Below are 20,315 nucleotides of genomic sequence, written 5' to 3'. Positions count from 1 at the left end.
TCCCCAAATAGCAAAACTCCCTTACTACTTTAAGTGTCTCATTGCCTAATCTAATTCCCTCAGCATCACCCGATTTAATTCGACTACATTCCATTATCCTCGTGTTGCTTTTGTTGATGTTCATCTTATATCCTAATTGCAAGACATTGTCCATTCCGTTCAACTGCTCTTCCAAGTCCTTTGCTGTCTCTGACAGAGTTACAATGTCTTCGGCGAACCTCAAAGTTTTTATTTCTTCTCCATGGACTTTAATACCTACTCCATATTTTTGTTTTGTTTCCGTTACTGTTTGTTCAATATACAGATTGAATAACATCGGGGAGAGGCTACAACCCTGTCTCACTCCCTTCCCCACAGCTGCTTCCCTTTCATGTCCCTCGACTCTAATAACTGCCATCTGGTTTCTGTACAAATTGTAAATAGCCTTTCGCTCCCTGTATTTTACCCCTGCCACCTTAGAATTTGAAAGAGAGTATTCCAGTCAACATTGTCAAAACCTTTCTCTAAGTCCACAAATGATAGAAATGTAGGTTTGCCTTTCCTTAATCTATTCTCTAAGGTAAGTCGTAGGGTCAGTATTGCCTCACGTGTCCCAACATTTCTGCGGAATCCAAACTGATCTTCGCCGAGGTCGGATTCTACCAGTTTTTCCATTCGTCTGTAAAGAATTCGCGTTAGTATTTTGCAGCTGTGACTTATTAAACTAATAGTTCGGTAATTTTCACATCTGTCAACACCTGCTTTCTTTGGGATTGGAATTATTATATTCTTCTTGAAGTCTGAGGCTATTTCGCCTGTCTCATACATATTGCTCACCAGATGGTAGAGTTTTGTCAAGACTGGCTCTCCCAAGGCCGTCAGTAGTTCCAATGGAATGTTGTCTACTCCGGGGGCCTTGTTTCGACTCAGGTCTTTCAGTGCTCTGGCAAACTCTTCACGCAGTATCGTATCTCCCATTTCATCTTCATCTACATCCTCTTCCATTTCCGTATTGCTTAATAAGTACTTTTTGATTGTTTTTTAAATAAATTCTTCCCCAGAAGAAAATTCCGTACATAAGAACTGAGTTTTAAAATGAATATTATGTACATCTACATCTATACTGTTCAAACCAATGTAAAATGGATGGCACAGGGTACTTCCAGTTGTACCAGTTATTAGAACTTATCTTTCACGACGTTCATTTTGGCGGGATGAGGTGTCTCTGACCTCCGATGAGAACCTCCCCAATACGCGATGCCATGGGCATGGAAATCACTTTACGCCACATGTTAAATTAGTGCATTTCGTTTGACGATAAGCGGGCAGAAGCAAATTTAGATGATGATGACACAAATGTGGTTAAGCTTTCAAATTTTATGACTGGACTCTGGCCTAAGCTTTTAGGCTGTAGTGTGTTGCAGACTGGATGGCTCATCCCTACTCTAAGAAGGGTCGCACGGGAGATCTGTAAGAAATCTCCTTTGTATGATTGGATTTCTCCATTATTCTACCAATGAACCGCAGGCTTCCGCCTGCTTACCTAGCGTATGTGAACCATCACATACCTACGAGCTACGCACAGGTATTTAAGAGGGCGTGCTGAAAATAGACGCCGCCTAATTTTTATGTGAAAAGTCTTAAAGACTTTAAATAAAATAAACTTTATCAACATTCTAACTGTTTATTCTTTATGTCAATAAATTTGCAGCCTTCTGGCGCTTAAGGATTCCGAGTTGTAGCGTATAACGTGACTGTATGAAACATAGCTACGTCGGTCAGTGAGAAACATCGATCTGTAATCAAGTTCGGAATTCGACTAGTTTCTCCACACGTGGAGCACCCTCTCCTTCAGCATGACAATTCCAGAGCACACACGAGCGGTGCAACGTCTGCAGCAATCCGACGCCCTGGATTCACTGTTATCGATCGTTAACCGTACAGTGTCGACTTGGCCCCATCCGATTTTTAGCAATTCCCAAAAGTTAAAGAACACTTTCGACGAATTCACTTGGACAGTGATGAAGCTGTGCAAACACAGATGAGGTTGTGGCTCCGTCAACAAGGAAAACATTCTGTAGTGGCGGTATCAACAAACTGTTCAAAGTACTTACGGGAATGGAGCCCGGTGACTTCGTCGACAACGACGATGTTTAGACAGGAGTACACTTTGCCATTTTGAAGGCAAAACTGCTACAAGCAATCGTTCTGCAAGCGAATTTAAAACCTCGGGAATGATAACACACACACACACACACACACACACACACACACACACACACACACACACACACACACACTCGTACACACTGTAAACACTACCGCAATCACAAACGAGAGCTGACCGGCGTCTGAAGCTATCGATAGTGAAATTAATAATCAATGGGTGAGGTAGCATAAATTCTGTACCTCTGTTTCTTGACGAGTGAGAAAGCAGTATTCCATAGAGAATTTAAACAAATCCCACATCTCTATTCATAAGGTTACTTGCTAAATCACTTTCAACAGCTTCTTTAATAAAACTTTCTCTGTAGCTGTAAGTGCGTGTCAGAATCTCCGTGTTATATTTCATAGCGTGACTCAAGACAGTGATCTGCAATAACGGATTTGCTAGCCTGTTGTAAGACTGTGTGCCACCAATGAACAGTACACCGGTCTTCCACAGGACCAGTGTATGAAGTGCTACAGCTTCAAGGAATACGATAGACACCAAACCAAAGCGAGTGGATTCGTCATTTCGTGTCAGAAAGGTCACAGTTCGTAGTAATAGGAGGAAAGTCATCGAATAAAAGAGGAGTAATGTGCGGCGTTCCCCAAGGTAGTGTTATAGGCCCTCTATTGTTCCTGATGTATATTAACGACATAGGAGACAATCTAAGCAGCCGTCTTAGATTGGCTGCAGATGATGCTGTCATTAACCGTCTTGTAAAGTCATTAGACGACCAAAACGAATTGCAAAATTATTTAGATACGATATTTGTATGGTGGCACTTGACCCTGATAAGTCACACAAATATGAAGGCTGTAAATTCAACTAAATACTTAGTGATTACAGTTACGAATAACCTAAACTCGAACGATCACATAGATAATATTGTGGGTAGAGCAAACCAAAGACTGCGATTCATTGGCAGAACACTTTGAAGGTGCAACAGGCCTACTAAAGAGACTGCTTACACGACGCTTGTCAGCCCTCTTCTGGAGTATAACTGTGCGGTGTGGGATCCGCATCAGGTGGGACTGACGGATGACATAGAAAAATTACAAAGAAGGGCAGATCGTTTTGTATAATCGCGAAATAGAGAAGATAGTGCCACAGACATGATGCGTGAATTGGAGTGGCAATCATTAAAACAAAGGCGTTTTTTGTTGCAATGGGATATTTTCACGAAATTTCAATCACCAGTTTTCTCCTCGGATTCCGAAAACATTCTGTTTCACCCACGATAAAATAAGAGAAATCAGAGCTCGCACAGATATATTTAAGTGCTCGTTTTTCCCACGCGCTGTCCGAGAGTGAAACGGTAGAGAGACAGCTTGAAGGTGGTTCATTGAAACCTCTGCCAGGCGCTTTATTGTGAGTAGCAGAGTAATCACGTAGATGTAGATGTAAGCAAACCAAGATCATCCTTTACGGGACCTAAAATGATCGTGATCTTAGATGGTGGTCGAAAAACCCGTTTCACATCTTACTTCCACAAAATACAACCAATCCTATTCGAAATGCTCCATGCGCAGGGCATAAGGACCGTAAACCTTAGTTCCACCTCGGTATTATCATCACTCACCTGGTGCACAGCTGGTCGATAGAACAACGCACATCTAATCTGTCATTCTCTACAACCATTCTGATGAAAGCTGTCTTCGAGATGGGCTAACTCAGCTGACAAACTCTCAGCATCTGAGATGACATGGGTCCTGTGAACCAAGGTAGGAATTCCCTCTTCACATTGAGCCAGGTGGTGCTGATACAAGTTAGGTGAGTAGGCTTCCTATAAAAGGGATGACCCAACATACAACCCACCTCCTTCCTGACCAGCTCGCCAAGGAAGAATAGACAGCTACCCTTTTCCACCTCCATCGTGAAACGAATATTCGGGTAGTTTGAATTCAGGTGTTCTGAAAAGTTGTTCAATACTTAACTGCCACGTGCCAGACAACAAAAGTATCGACTAAATACCTGAAAAATACGGCACGTCCGTCGAAACCTTTCAAAAACAAACTGTCACTAATAGGTGACAACGGGCTCTCCATTGCAACACCATCATTCTGCTCGAAGTACTAATCATTGAATTGAGTTCTTAATGCGGTGCTAACACCGATGTACTATTGGTCTCAACAGAGTAACAAAGTATTTTGCTACACGATATATCGAAGCACTAATAATATTCACAATCGGGCAAAAAGGAACCCCTCCTTGTGGACGTTATGGAGGCCATATAACCTAGAGGGGGCAGCAAGATAATATTTGAGACTCCTAATAGTCTCCTAAGATAAGGAAATTTTCTTCATGACGCTGTTGGTCTCTCTCTCAACACGGAGGCTGTTGGTCTCTCTCTCAACACGGAGGCTGTTGGTCTCTCTCTCAACACGGAGGCTGTTGGTCTTTCTCTCAACACGGAGGCTGTTGGTCTCTCTCTCAACACTTTTTGTGGGGCCTGCACCGATCCTGCGATATCCTGAATCAGACAGTAAACACTGCATCTTTTGAACGTAATTCTACTAATCCAAAATAACGGTAGCATTGCCCTTGCCCGCAAGTAAAATGACAAAACAAAAAATGGTTCAAATGGCTCTGAGCACTTTGCGACTTCACTTCTGAGCTCATCAGTCGCCTAGAACTTAGATCTACTTAAACCTAACTAACTTAAGGATATAACACAAATCCATGCCCGAGGCAGGATTCGAACCTGCGACCTTAGCGGTCGCTCGGTGCCAGACCACAGCGCCTATAACCGCACGGCCACTCCGGCCGGCGTAAAATAACAATATCCGGATCAACTCTAAGTGAACGTGAGGCAGCTCTATCAATTTTATCTCTTAGGTGAACGTGTCCCAGTCACCACATGACATACCCTACTCCTAGCCTCCTCTGCAACATCAGGAGGTAGTTTAATAACAGCCTGATCAACAGAACTAATAAAACCACCGGTAAACACTTTAGAGTCGGTGTAAAATTTAAGCCTCATCATAGCACCTATGAAACTGCGCAGTCGAGAGCTATCTCCGTGAGATTTATCACAGAACATCGAGTTATATTATCAAACTCCGAGCCCGAAAACTTTCGAACTTCGCTACACGCCGGGTAGTTACAGAACTTCCCAGTCAGACTGTGACCATGAACCACCGTCCTATCAGTCCCAAGAAACAGCAGAACGTAGCCAACATTAAATCAAGCCGAAAAAATTCCTTGGAAACAAAATCCAACTGCCGACGAGTTTAAAGAATCATTTTGTCGAGCAACAGCTAGGCCAGCGCGTTGTTCGTTGCAACCGGTGGCAGGAGAATTAATATGATGCACAACTTTGGCAAACGTTGCAACAATATTTTGAGCACGACACCTTAGCAAAAACAACGCGCATTGCAATCTTACTCTACTGCTGCGACGTTAAGCCAACTTCCGCAAGCAACGGCACATTTCCTCCCCGCAGAGAAAAACAATGTGAGACCTTAGTTTTTTTCTGACGTATACAGTGTTCAAATAACTTACGAGAATGCAGCCGAGTGACGTCGTTGACAACCGCCCCGATACACACACAGCCATTTTCAAAGCAAAATTGCAGCAAGTAAGAGGTGTGCAAACTTCGGATTTCAGAGAAACTCCGTAAAGATAACACACACACACACACACACACACACACACACATACTGTAAACACTAGCGCCATCACAAACCAAAGGTAACCGACGTCAGATGTTATCGATAGTGAAACAACTTACTACTTCTGTTTAAACAGCTTCCTTAAAAACAATATCCTAATAGCTGGATGTGCTTGCCAGAATTTGCGTCTACGGCCTATTTGCCTTACAGAGAGACCATTTGTAACTAGATCTAATATTTTGCAGAAATATTATGTCAAGTGTATTTGTCGACCACTATCTAAGATCAATGCCCTTTTAGTTTCGGTGAAGGATGATTCCGGTTTGCGTAAGACGGGTGTCCCTTGTATTCCTCGCACTTGTGGCTTGTCATATACTGATCACACTATGAGTAAAGTGTGCAGAAGCCGCACACACGCTTACAACAACCAAGCAATCCCGCCGTTGCAGAACGTTGCCTTGGCACTAATCATCCTGTGGGACATAACAACACGGAGATTCTGGCATGCACTTCCAGCTCTTTGGACAGTGTAATTAATGAAGCTATTGAAATTAAATTAGCAAGTAACCTTATGAATAGAGATGGAGGTTTCTGTTTAAATTCAGAATGGAATCCTGCTCTCGCACTTGTCAGAAAACAGAGGGACAGAGTTTATGCTTCCCCACCTGTGGCTTATTTATTTCAATATCGATAACTTCTGACGTCAGTAATCCTTGGTTTGTGATAGCATTAGTGTTTACTGTGTGTGTGTGTGTGTGTGTGTCTGTGTGTGTGTGTGTGTGTGTGTGTGTGTGTGTGTGTGTTTGTGTGTGTGTGTGAGGGCGCACGCACATTTGTGCGTATTGTATCATTACGGAAGTTTTAAATTCGCATCCACAGAACTTACTTGCTGCAGTTTTGCCTTGAAAATGGCAGGATGTACCCGTGTCTAAACATCATCGGTTGTCGACGACTGCTTTCCTATAAGTAATTTGAACATTATATACGCTGAGAGGAAGTAAGATCTCACGTCAACAAACTGATCCCTCGTTGCCAAAAATGCGTTCGTCGCCAGGGTGACCATGTTGAGAAATAAATATGTAGACATGAATAATGAAGATATAGCTTTAGTTAAAAGCTTTTAATTTTGACATAAAAAATACTGAGGCATTAATTTTCAGCACGCTTTAGTGTATGAATCGTTCGGTTCCAGTTGTGACTCGTTGATACTGTAGACACAGAATACTGCTTTTTGTTTCGTTTTGTGAAGTGCAGAACTTTGTAATTAAACTGGCTGCTGCACACCGATGACGAATCTGCGTGCATAACATGCTGATGGCATTCTGTTTCCTACTATCTTTGTGTGTTCAAACCACTTCAAATGACAATCAGTATTCATTTCTTCAAGTTTTGTGTATGTTACGCAGTCTGTAGAGGTGCATCTACATAACATTTAGGTAGTTTGTTCGTTATTTATTCCATTTTCTGAAGAATTCCTCTGTGCATAAATGTTGTTCGCAGAAACCTCTTTAATCTACGTTTGAAAACAGTTCTCAGATGCTTTATTTCCGTGAATAGACTGTCAAAAAGTTTTATAGCTGCATATTTGATACCTTTCTGTGCAAAAGTTGATTCATTAAACGGCAGTGCAGGTAAATAGTAGCAATGCAGGTCAGTAGTGGTAATGCAGGCTAGTGGTAGTCTACCTGTGAATATCTCTGAAGCTCAGATGGATTGCAAATAGCAAATTTTACTAGAGAATAAATAATCTGTGAAGCCGTGGTTAGTATTTCCAGCTGCTTAAAGAGATGCCTGCAAGATATACGTTTGTTAACATCGCACATAATTCTTATTACTCTCTGTTTTTGCCCAAGTGAGCAAGTACCACAAAATCTGATTCCATAAAGCATTCGTGAATGAAAAAATGCTAAATATGCTGATGGAAAAAAAATGAGAGTGCGTGGAACGAGGTATGTGACACAGACGAAAGTTGGTAAGCGCGTTTCTACACCGGAAAGACGAGTGTATTCAAATTTAGCGCCAATCACATAAGATTTGCCCTTATACCGCGACTTTGAGGATGAAAATGAGTTTAGCTTTAAATGCACATTATAATGGTCGTGAGTGTTAGTTACCTTGGAGATTGGACTTAGTGAATTGGTATTAGTAAAGAATGCCTTTAAAGCAACAAAGATGTCATTATCAACACGACACAGAGTTTGAACTAGGTCGTGTAATAGTACTGCGAGAAGCTGGATATTCTTTCTGCGATATTGTAGAAATACTTGGCATGAATGTAGCCACTGTGAATGACTGCTGGTAATTGTGGTCACAAGAACGTACGGTCGCAAGAAGACTGGGCTCAGGACGGTAAGCGCACTTCGGCGTATGGCTCTGACGCAACGTACTGTATCTACAGCAGCAGTTTCAGAGGCAGTTGGCACCACGGTGACACAACGAAGTCAATTACTTCAAGGACTTCATTGGAGCGCCGATTAGTGGTCTGTTGTGTTTTCTGATGAGAGCTAGTTCTATAGCGGTGCCAGCGATGGCCGCGTGTTGGTCAGGAGGAGGCCAGTTGAGGATCTGTAACCAGTCTGGCTGCGAGCTAGACACGCTGGACTTATGCCTGGAGTCATGGTCTGTGGTGCGATTTCGAACGCCAGCAGGAGCACTCTCCTGGTTATAAACGCACCATGACCGAAAAATCGTTCGTCAGTCTGGTGGTTCGACCTGTTACGCTGACATTCACGAGCAGCATTACAGGGGCTGTTTTCCAGCAGGATAACGCTCGTTCACATACATACCGCTCTTGTAACGCAACATAGTCTACGGAGTGTCGACATATTGCCTTGGCCCTCTCGATCACCATATTTGTCTGCAATCGAACATATGCGGGACATCATCATAGGATAACTGCAGAGTTATACACGAACAGCATTAACCGCCCAAGTATTGATCGAGTGCGAAAGGCATCTTGCAGCTGTGCAACTCAATGCGTGCAAGTATGCGTGCATTCATTCAACAGTCTGGCGGTTACACCGGCTTTTAGTGCGCCTGCATTTCTGCATTTCATATTTTGTAGCCTCTCCCCGATGTTATTCAATCTGTATATTGAGCAACCAATAAAGGAAACAAAAGATAAATTCGAAGTAGGTAGTAAAATTCATGGAGAAGAAACAAAACTTTGAGGTTCGCCGATGACATTGTAATTATGTCGGAGACAGTAAAGGACTTGGAAGAGCAGTTGAAAGGAATGGACAGTGTCTTCAAAGGAGGATATAAGATGAGCATCAACAAAAGCGAAACTAGAATAATGGAGTGTAGTCGAATTAAGACGGATCATGCAGAGGGAATTAGATTAGGAAATGAGACACTTAAAGTAGTAAAGGAGTTTTGCTTTTTTGGGAGCAAAATAACTGATTATGGTCGAAGTAGAGAGGATATAAACTGTAGACTGGCAATGTTAAGGAAGGCGTTTCTGAAGAAGAGAAATTTGTTAACATGCATTATAGATTTAAGTGTCAGGAAGTCGTTTCTGAAACTATTTGTATGGAGTGTAGCCATGTATGGAAGTGAAACATGGACGATAAATAGTTTGGATAAGAAGAGAATAGAAGCTTTCGAAATGTGGTGCCATAGAAGAATGCTGAAGATTAGATGGGTACATCACATAATTATGGAGGTATTGAATAGAATTGGGGAGAAGAGGAGTTTGTGGCACAACTTGACAAGAAGAAGGGACCGGTTGGTAGAACATGTTCTGAGGCATCAAGTGGTCACCAATTTGGCATTGGAGGACACCGTGGAGGTTAAAAATCGTAGAGGGAGACCAAGAGATGAACACACTAAGCAGATACAGAAGGATGTCGGTTGCAGTATGTACTGGGAGATGAAGAAGCTTGCACAGCATAGAGTAGCATGGAGAGCTGCATCAAACCAGTCTCAGGACTGAAGACAACAACAACAACAACAACAACAAGCAATACGTTCTGTATCTTGAAGGATTACTTAGATAAGATAGACGAGCGGTTTGTAAAAAACTATGAAGCACAAATGTGGACGTCCTGAACACTGCAGCTTAGTTACCAGCCACAAGCCTCGTATGTGACCTTCTGACACCAGATAGATAAGGTTTCACTGTTAGAAATGCATTAATGAAATGGTTCAACTATAAATTGTAATGCATTTAGAATAACGAAAACATTTGGTGATATAATGTAGAATATATCTCTTTATCATATGCCACATTTTCACATATCTGTAGTGTGACACATAGACGTCATGGTGCAGAAATCTTGTGTAGCACGCAGAATGAACGCTGAGTTGAATATATACTCAAAGACATGAAAAAGACAAAGACGCACCACGAAGAGCTTGTCAGAATGGGATTGAAATCCATAGATGTGATGTACATGGACAAACAAAGAAACGATTACAATTTCAGAAAAATTGGATAATATATTCAAGAGAACTAGTTTCAGAAATTGAGGAAATCAGTTATTGATTTACCCAATTGTGGTGGGTCACCTGCGGCCCTTAGCCAAGCAGCTAATCGAATGCACAATGAATGATATGTTGCATATACTCTTGAGGGATACAGTGCCAAATTCTGACCAGTTGGCGCCCTAGACTGAGAAATTCCGATATGTGTGGAAGTGAAACATTGACGATAAGTAGTATGGACAAGACGAGAATAGAAGCTTTGGAAATGTGGTGCCATAGAAGAATGCTGAGGTATTGAACAGAATTGGGGAGAAGAGGAGTTTATGGCACAACTTGACTACGAGAAGGGATCGGTTGGTAGGACATGTTCTGAGGCATCAACGGATCACCAGTTTAGTGTTGGAGAGCAGAGTGGAGGGTAAAAATCGTAGAGGTAGACCAAGAGATGAATACACTAAGCATATTCAGAAGGATGTGGGTTGCAGTAGGTACTGGGAGATGAAAAAGCTTGCACAGGATAGAGTAGCATGGAGAGCAGCATCAAACCAGTCTCAGGACTGAAGACCACAACAACAACAACATTTAATATTTGCATTGGATTATCGTGGGCTTACATTAACTTGTAGTGTTAATCACGTTAATATGTTACCTAGGCTAATGTATTCCCGCAATTTCATTAATCTTCATTAGTTATTTTATGGTGTTGCCACCTTTCCGCAGTTGTATCTTAACACACTGACTTCTACATCTCCTGAGCTGGCAATTACTCTTATTAGTTCACACCTTGTTTCGCAGGAGGACCGTGGCGGAATTGATGTGAACGTGCACCGCGAGAAGGGCGTGGGCACGGTGCTGGACGCCCAAGGCCAGGGCAACATCTTCAGGAGCGACGACGGCAAGACAAGGGTGGACGTGCAAGGCCAGTACGAGCGCGTCATCAGGGGGCCCGCCCGCCACAGCAAGCCCAACTTCTCGGGGGGCCTCACCTTCTCGCACAGGTTCTGAGCCCGCCTCGCCACACCCCGCCGCCCGCCTGCACGACTTGCTGCCTCCGGAGAGAGAGCAGCACTGCCTCCCACCGTCGCTGCTCGTCGGCGCCCGACGTTTCTTCAGAAATGAACTCCGTGTGGATTGTTTCTCCCCATGAGTCTTCTGTTTGTTTCACGCCACCATTTCCTTTGCATTTGCATTTCCTTACATCTTAGACGTTATTCAATAAACAGCATTTACCAAAAATCTTCATTTTGTTTCTCTTCCTTGCTTGTAAGCATCCAGCGTAATGAAGTCAAGCCGTTCAACAGTTGCTGAAGTAATCCCCGACGTGCCTCACAGGCGTGTGTTCGGAGCCTTACTGACTGCACGTTCACTTTTCGTGATTATTCGGCTTTCACGAACCCGCTTTTGTAGTATAGTGCACCTCACTCAGTACTCAGGCGTGCTCGAGGGTCTAGATTAGGAAATGGGTCATTAAAAGTACAAGAGCGTGCTGAAAAGCTATGCTTCCACGTTTTTTACATGAAAACTCTGAAAGTAGTTCGAATAAAATAAATATTTTTAACATTCCACGTCTTTATTATTTAAGCCTACATACAGGATGACTGTTATTGAACTACATGAAAGAAAAATGTAAATTAGTTACAAACTATGGCGTGCACACACTTTATTCAACATGCAAACGTCACAACAAATTTTCAGATTTAGGTTACGAAATGTTAGACATGCCTGCCATCATTGGCGATGATGTGGCGCAGACGAATAGCGAAATTCTGCATGACCCGCTGAAGTGTCGGAACATCTATGCTCTCGATGACCCCCTGAATGTCTGTTTTGAGCTCAGTAAATGGTTTTGGAGTTATTGCTGTACGCCTTGTCTTTAAAATTGTCCCTCCAAAAGAAGTCACATGTGTTCAGAACTGGACAATATGGCGGCCAATCGAGGCCCATCGCAGGGTACTCTGGGTATCTCAGAGCCAGAATGCAGTCCCCAAAGTGATCACTCTCCTGTTTCAATGGTGACCAGCTCCGTCTTGTATGAACCACATCTTGCCGAAATCAGGGTCACTTTGGATAATGGGGATGCTATCGTCTTCCAAACCCTTCACGTATCTTTCGGTAGTCACCGTCCCATCCAGGAGTATCGCACCGATTATTCCGTTACTGGACACTGCAGACCACATAGTCACCCATTGAGGGTGAAGCGATTTCTCTATCGCGAAAAGCGGGTTCTCAGTCCCCCAAATGTGCCAGTTTTGCTTATTGACGAACCCATCCATATGAAAGTGGGCTTTGTCGCTAAAACAAACTATACTAATGCCCCGCCGCCAACCGAGCAGTTTGAATACCCTAATATACACTAGTCAGGAGTTATGACGATTTTATTCCACGTAGTTGGACAAAAGTAACCCTCTATTTATATTCCAACGCAATCACCCTGGCGACGAACATATTTCTCCCAATGAGAAACAAGTTTGCTGATATGTGACTGCAGGCTTTCTCGGCGAATTTCATTTGTGAAGTCTTCCCGGTTTGTTAGCCGAGTAGCGTCGTCGTCTCGTAGCAACGTTTCGATTGAATGTGTCTCCATCATCTTCAGGAGAAGTTTGAATATGATGGAGACGCATTCCATCGAAACGTCGCTACGAGACGACGACGCTACTCGGCTGACAGCCAATGAAGATTTCATGTAAGTTTGCTGATATCGCCACTGCAGAATGTTTGACATTGTTAACGGAGCCACACCCTCACCTCCGTGTGCACCTGTTCATCACTACCTAAGTTAAGTCCTCGAAGGCGCTTTTTAAGTTCTGCAAACAGATGAAAATTGAAAGGGGCCAAGTCTAAAGTGTATGGAGGGTGATCGATGACAGTGAAACAAAGACGGCTTGTTGCAGATGTCGCAGCACTCGCGTGTGGTCTGCCATTGTCATGTTGAAGGAGAGGATTCTCCATGTGTGGATGAACTCTTCGAACTCGTACTTTAATTTTTCTGCCGCTTTCGCAGTACAACGACATAGTTACGTTACACACCGCCATATTACACATTACAATTCGGAGTCCTCTAGGAGCCGACGGTTGCAACCTGCGTCATCTAAGCGGAAAAATCGACTCAGTAATATCCATGATATGTAATACCTCAACAGATCTTGAGAGCAGAATAAAAAAATTGGAACTATTACTTTTCAGCACGTCCTCGTATTAGATCACGTTTGCTATCTGGTCACAAGAAGAAGTGGTGATGGCAGGAATAAAGAGTATATAAAAATGCAGACGTACTTTAAATCTTCAGAAACTTTATCCTCCACGAAATATAGAAAATCAGTGTTCTATGACTAAAGTATCAATACTATTTGTAATCAACTCATAGAAAAACATGGGTGCAACAATTTGTGTGGATATTAAATGAAATGACTAGATTGCCGCAATACTAGGTAAAGCATGTGGCTGGCTTCTCTCTATTGTCAGGGCACTAGAGAAATGCAGTCAGTCTGCAAATGATTACAAAACCTTCGTGCTTCACATCGTAGAATATTGGTCAAGTGCGTTGAGCCCAAATCCAAGGACTAGTAAGTTGTATCGAACGTATAATAAGAGCGGCACAACGTCTCATGAGACAGTCACAGGAACGTTGAGAAAGCAGAACTGGAAGACGGTTAAAGAAATGTCCCACAAATACAATGTTCCAAGGACAAATACTAATTGAAGAACCTAGGAGTATACGACCGCCCCCGCTGCACAGCTCTATGAGGGGCCACGTAGACGAATTTAGACCGATTACGGCCAGCACTCAGCCATTTAATCAGTCATCCTTCCCGTATTCCATAAGCGAACGGCACGGGAAGAAACCCTAACGTGTGGTACAATGTATTGTCCCGCTCACGATACATTTCACAATCGTTTGCAGATAATGATTATAGATGCATAAAGTAGAGCTGTGAGTCGAAGGCAGTGTAAATTAACTAAGCACTGTCTTATTGGGGAAATTGTGAGTCTTTCTGACGTGAGAACCGATCCACTCTGTCTAAGCGATCTACCATCGAATAAACTAACTGCCTTCAACATCAGAATGTTGTAGAATATCTCCTCCTACGGCAGACACAAACTAATTTACTTTACTTAGTCTTCCATAAGTGATACTGTATTTGGTAACCCAAAACACGACAGGTTTCGTTGTCATGATCTTCAGTCGATAAACCTCTTTGATACGGCCCTTCACCATTGTCTATCTCATAAAAGTCTCGTGATCTCTGCATTATTGGAATCCGTAACCATCTGAATCTGCTTACTTTAGCCTGGTCCTGGTCTTCACTTCACTTACAGTTTTTACTTAGCCTCCCCTCCCCCCAAACCCACCTCTTTCCACTCCCGAATTTAATGCAGGATGTTCAGAAAATGTGTAACAGAACTGAAAGAAAAGCGCCTATAATTATATTTCCGGAAACCAATGCCTGTTGTGGTAGTCTGTTTTACTTGTGGTGATTAAAGTGTACTATACGCTGGTAAAGAGCGTCTTAGTGTTGCAGCCTGTGGTCAAGACACGTGACGCAAGTCGAATGGCGCGTGACTCACTGCGAGGAGGGGCTGGAGATAAGTCGGGATGCGTGGTAACCACACGCAGCACTGCCTGTTGTGTGTACTTCTACGTAAAAAGCAGATAGGAATGGGTGGACATGTTTTGGTTTCGAGGCCAGTCTTTACAGGAACTTCCATTTCCTGTAGGAACATGAGATACAATTTTTAAAACACCATCTATTCCTTGATGCTTGAGGATATGCCCTATAAACCGTTAGTCAAGTTCGATAAATTTATTTTCTCCTTTATATGATTTAGTAAATCTTCAGTACCCTTTCGATCTACCCTACAAATCTACAGCATTGTTTTGTAACACTACTTTCCAGAAGCTTCTACTCTTCTGTCATCAGTGCTGTTTCACTTTCACATAAAGCCACACTACAATTACTTTTATAAAAGACTCCATAAAAGATTGATTTAACATATTTCTCTTTTTCAGGAAACTTTCCGGAAGATTTTACAAAATCTGTAATTCTGCCATCATCACATCTTTCTCTGTCTAAACAGAAAACCTCATATTCTACTTTTAATGTCTCATTTCCTAATATAGTTCCCCCAACTTCACCTGATTTAATTCCACTACACGTTATTACTATTGTTCTACTTTTGTTGATGTTCATGCACATAGATAGGAAGTGAAACCTCAGCACGTGCATGAAGTTTAATTCACAGATTGTATGATCTTAATTACAGCGTCGTATGTCTTTGCATAGCCTATCTTGCACCTCAACTTCGTTGTATTCTAAATTTTTACGGTTAAAAAGTAGCCTTGTTATTGGACGTAGTTTTGGTCTCTGAGTTCCTGGGTGTCTTCTTCGTAGGCAGCGTTCTGTGTTACTTGAACTTGATGTAGCCGGTTTTGTACGGCAGAGATGATGTTAGCACATGATGAACTGGCGCGTTCAATGGAGAAAATCATGATATTCGTCTTCCCCATGAGGTCCTCCCGCTAGAAGAGGAAATTTATTTTTTATTCATTTATGCTGCATATTCTTTTTGCCACACGTGTTACAAGATATCATACCTTTAGTATGGATCCTAACAGTCAGAAACAGTTATCAGCCGAATAGGAAGAACCGCATTAACTATAAGATAAAAACAGATTAAGAAATACGATTGTATTGTATTGTATTGTATGTTAACCGGGAGCCTAGAAACGACGGAGAGGCTCCGTCCCTGCCGCAGCCGCAGTGGTCCACAACCCCACGATGACTACCGCAGTCCACTTCACCCCTCTGCCGCCTCACACCGAACCCAGGGTTATTGTGCGGTTCGGCCCCCGGTGCTTAGGGACTGATGACCTTAGCAGTTAAGTCCCATACGATTTCACACACATTTGAACATTTGACTATTAGAGCGCACTGATATGGAATGTTTCTACCCTACGCCTTGTACTTTGTTGAGGACACTTTCATTATTGCGTCTTAATGCCTGTGAGGAAATGGCACCCTCTTCTTCCTCAAGAGTGGATGAAGGAGAAGGTAGTCACGTTTGGCACTGAGATCTGGAACGAAGTCGACGATCCAACTCATCCCAAAGGTGTTCCATTTTATACAGGTCACGACTCTAGACTGGGTAGTCCATTTCAGGAATTTTATCGTCCATAAACCATTACCTCACAGTTGCTGCTTTAAGATGGAGTGCATTGTAATTATGATACAATCATTGTCTCCGAACCGTTCCTTTGCTGCCTGAAGTATACAGCGCAGTAAATAGTGTACATGCCCTTCCAAATTTAGCGTTTCCTTAAACACAATAAGGGAACAACACCCCAACCGCGAAAAGCACCTTCCTACCATTACACCAACTCCCCCGTATTTCACAGTTGACGCTGCATATGGTGGCAGGTAACGGTACCCAGGCATTCGTCAAACCCAAACCCTCCTATCGGATTGTTACAGACTGTAGCGTAATTCATCACTTCAGTTCCCTCATATCTATTGATCCATTGTCTTGTGACGTTGCTCTTTACACCACCTCAGGCGTCGCTAGTAATGACTAAACAAAAACGATTGCCTCAAGGATGATGCTTTATAACTTATGCGCAAAGACTTATTGTATTCTGCTGCACTGATTTTCAGTATGCTACCGCAAGAACTAAATAGCGTATCAGTAATCCACGCACTTTTCAAGTCCAAGCGGAAGAATTACCTCACGGCACATTCCCTCTATTCTGTTGGAGAGTTCTTGGAAAAGAATGAAGTAAATTCCTTTTTTACGATATTTATTAAGCTAGTATACTCATCAGCTTGTCTCCTGCACAGGTTTTTTGTATATTTCACTTCATCTATTATTAACTTTTCGGATGTTAACTACATATATTGACTCGTTCCACGACCATGGAGATTTTCTCGTCAGTTTGGCCCTACGGAAATACACGTGTAAAATAAAATAATGCAAAAAATGTGTGGCTTACGAAGAACTGGTTGACCATGGTACACCATCCGTTTTAAATCCCTGAGCACAGGCTGTGTGATAGGTAGGCTGCTGGTATCGCTTGGGAACTCATCAGTGATTTCTTCTGCTTATTTTATGCATTTTTTATAACAATTCTCCACAGTTCTCGACGGTCCTTAGCCGCCATTACATGAGGTCTGCCTGCTCTTAGATTAGCTGTGGCTATTCCTTCGCGTTTCCGAAATCAGGTCATCAACAGTCGACCAGGGCAGCTTCACAAGGGTTGGAATGTACCTGATGGATTTGTTACTCAGATGACGTCAAATGACTGGTCCACGCACGAAGCAACTTATCTCTTCTGACAGACGCCTTCTGGTGTTATCACTTCTGCGCTACAACACAATAATCCCTGCCTCGTTTTATGCTGCCAAGCCTGTTTCTCGTATCTAGCGGTTAGTTCCGCTAGAAGGCTATGATTCGTGAAAGTCATGGTTAAGTATGATCAAAATATCGGAAGCAGTTGGGACTTCTTTATATTTAATTTTAGGCTCCAGTTATGCATTCATCTGAACATTCATGGCAGCTCGTTACTTATTTGGACGATTGGTCTGGCACTTAAAAGAAAGCTGGACATCATCCTCATAAAAGTGAGTAAATACTGACACACAAACAATTGGGGAACCAGGACTGATCCCTGTGGCACTCCTTAGAGTTTTCTTGCATGACGACTTTCCATTCTCACACACAACTGGCCGCTGTCTGTCTCTCAAGCAGCATTCAAACCACTGTGGTGCGCTGTTTGAAACTTCTTGCTGTCCCAGTGTCTGAGTTCGCAATATCAAAAGTTCTACTCAAGTGCAGTAATACCAGAATTACGGGTTGTCTTCGACATGTTTCAGGTCATCACTTATCCTTATTTAGCGCTGTGGTGTTTATGAAAACTGAATTGATATTGCTGAAATAAGTTCCAAATTGTTAAGTATGCAGTCAGCCGACTCTAAGCCATATAAACGGCACAAAAAGTGTTTGGCATCACCTGCATAACTGCGAATGTGTGTGAGTTTGTGTTCAGCAGAGCAGAGACTGAAAGGATGTGAACTTGACAGATTTCTCCACTGAAAGGATATGACTTACGAACTTGAGCAAATTACTTCACTGTGTTATTAAGCAAAATAATAATGAATATAAAGACAGTATGTTCGGATGTGCACCTATGGAATCCTAATGTGGAAGGAGGTTTACTGAAACTACATACTGGAAGTTACAACTAGTCCGTGTATGGCCAGTGGGAGTCTTGTGGCCAGATGCTAAAGGTCATTACATTTGCTAAAGGCCATTACATTGGCTGATTCCTGCCTCACGGTGCTCATGACGTCGGCGTGGTGTGCATTGTCTTCTTCAAAGAGGAACCCGTCGCCAAAATGTTAACCGTACGGCTGGACAATTCGTTGGATAATAGTATACCGTTACTGCATAACTCTGAAATTATCCAAGCTAGCGATCAGAAGCATCCAACATCCATACAGAACACCAGCCTAAAAGGAGACTCAGATTCCTGCTGAACAGGTGTGACTACGTGCCTGAGACGTGCCCTCATCTCAGGTGCCTCCATACTCCTCTTAGACGATTATCAGGAGTCAGGCAGATCCTGAACTCACCAGTAACGAACCCCAATGCTACTGGTACTACATCAATAAGAGGTTTCCGTTTCCCGCCTTCTTTTCGCACCACAGTGCCGATGGACCCCGCCGCTGTGGCAATGTATCAATTAGTGCTTAGCCTCAAACACAGCCAGACACGGACCCGAAATTTTACGCCATGTACCGACCCAATTACTTCTTGTGTACAGGAGCACACATCACCGCTAATATCTGCTTGGAGCTCTTCACGACGAGACGCCAGGCACTATCCGCTCGCCTGGAACAGAGAGCGACGCCTCGTGTCGATAACAAGTCGTTGCTAGCTCAGGCCCAGACTCCTCCGGTCTGACTCCACTGCTACCACGTGAACTTCTTTTCTTCAGCTGACCAATCTCACTGGTCGCTTATTGTCATGCTTCCTCCATAACTCTCTGCGTAGTCTCCACGGCTCTCACTAAGGCTGCTCTAACTTCCAGTACGCATCCCTCACACGTGGAGCGGCTACTGTCGGCTGCCAGCAGCCAACTGCCACTCTTAAATCCATGCGCCACCGCTCTCTAGCTAATTATCTGAACCAGTCACTCCGTACGTATACAAGACCGGCGAGCACGCTATCCACGGCCCTGCGTTGAACGCAAAGTCTCGCCCACACCCCTGACATTGGTTCCAAGTTATTGCCACTATCTCGGCCCACACCAGACTATCTCCATTGTCACTGATGGGTGCACATCGCCTCGCTGTGGTGCTGCACATGGCTATTTGTGCACTATCACACGTGCTCTGCTGTGGTGGAAATGTATCACCAGTGCTGGTGCCAACTGCCAAGTGGTAGAGGATTTTAACTGAGCCGCAAATCGCTAATTCACTATACATCACATCCATCACGCCGACCTACTCTCTACAAAGACACATGCGTCTCACCATCCACTTATCCGCAAGGAAAGGGTTCGATGTGCGCGAAGGAAAAACAGCCTTCTGACAGGCAGTAGACACCAGTCATGGGATGTCCCATCCAACAATCTGTACGACATTTATGTTTTTACATCTACACCTTCATTTATACTCCGCAAGCCACCCAACGGTGTGTGGCGGAGGGCACTATACGTGCCACTGCCATTACCTCCCTTTTCTGTTCCAGTCGCGTATGGTACGCGGGAAGAACGACTGTCTGAAAGCCTCCGTGCGCGCTCTAATCTCTCTATTTTACATTCGTGATCTCCTCGGGAGATATAAATAGGGGAAAGTAATATATTCGATACCTTTATCCAGAAAGGTACCGTTTCGAAACCTGACGAGCAAGCTACACCGCGATGCAGAGCGCCTCTCTTGAAGAGTCTTCCACTTGAGTTTGATAAACATCTCCGTAACGCTATCACGGTAACCAAATAACCCTGTGACGAAACGCGCCGCTCTTCTTTGGATCTTCTCTATCTCCTCCGTCAACCCGATCTGGTACGGATCCCACACTGATGAGCAATACTCAAG

This window comes from Schistocerca gregaria, chromosome 2 (assembly GCF_023897955.1).
Source record: "Schistocerca gregaria isolate iqSchGreg1 chromosome 2, iqSchGreg1.2, whole genome shotgun sequence".
Lineage (NCBI taxonomy): Eukaryota > Metazoa > Arthropoda > Insecta > Orthoptera > Acrididae > Schistocerca > Schistocerca gregaria.
Note: the sequence above shows the minus strand (reverse complement) of the source record.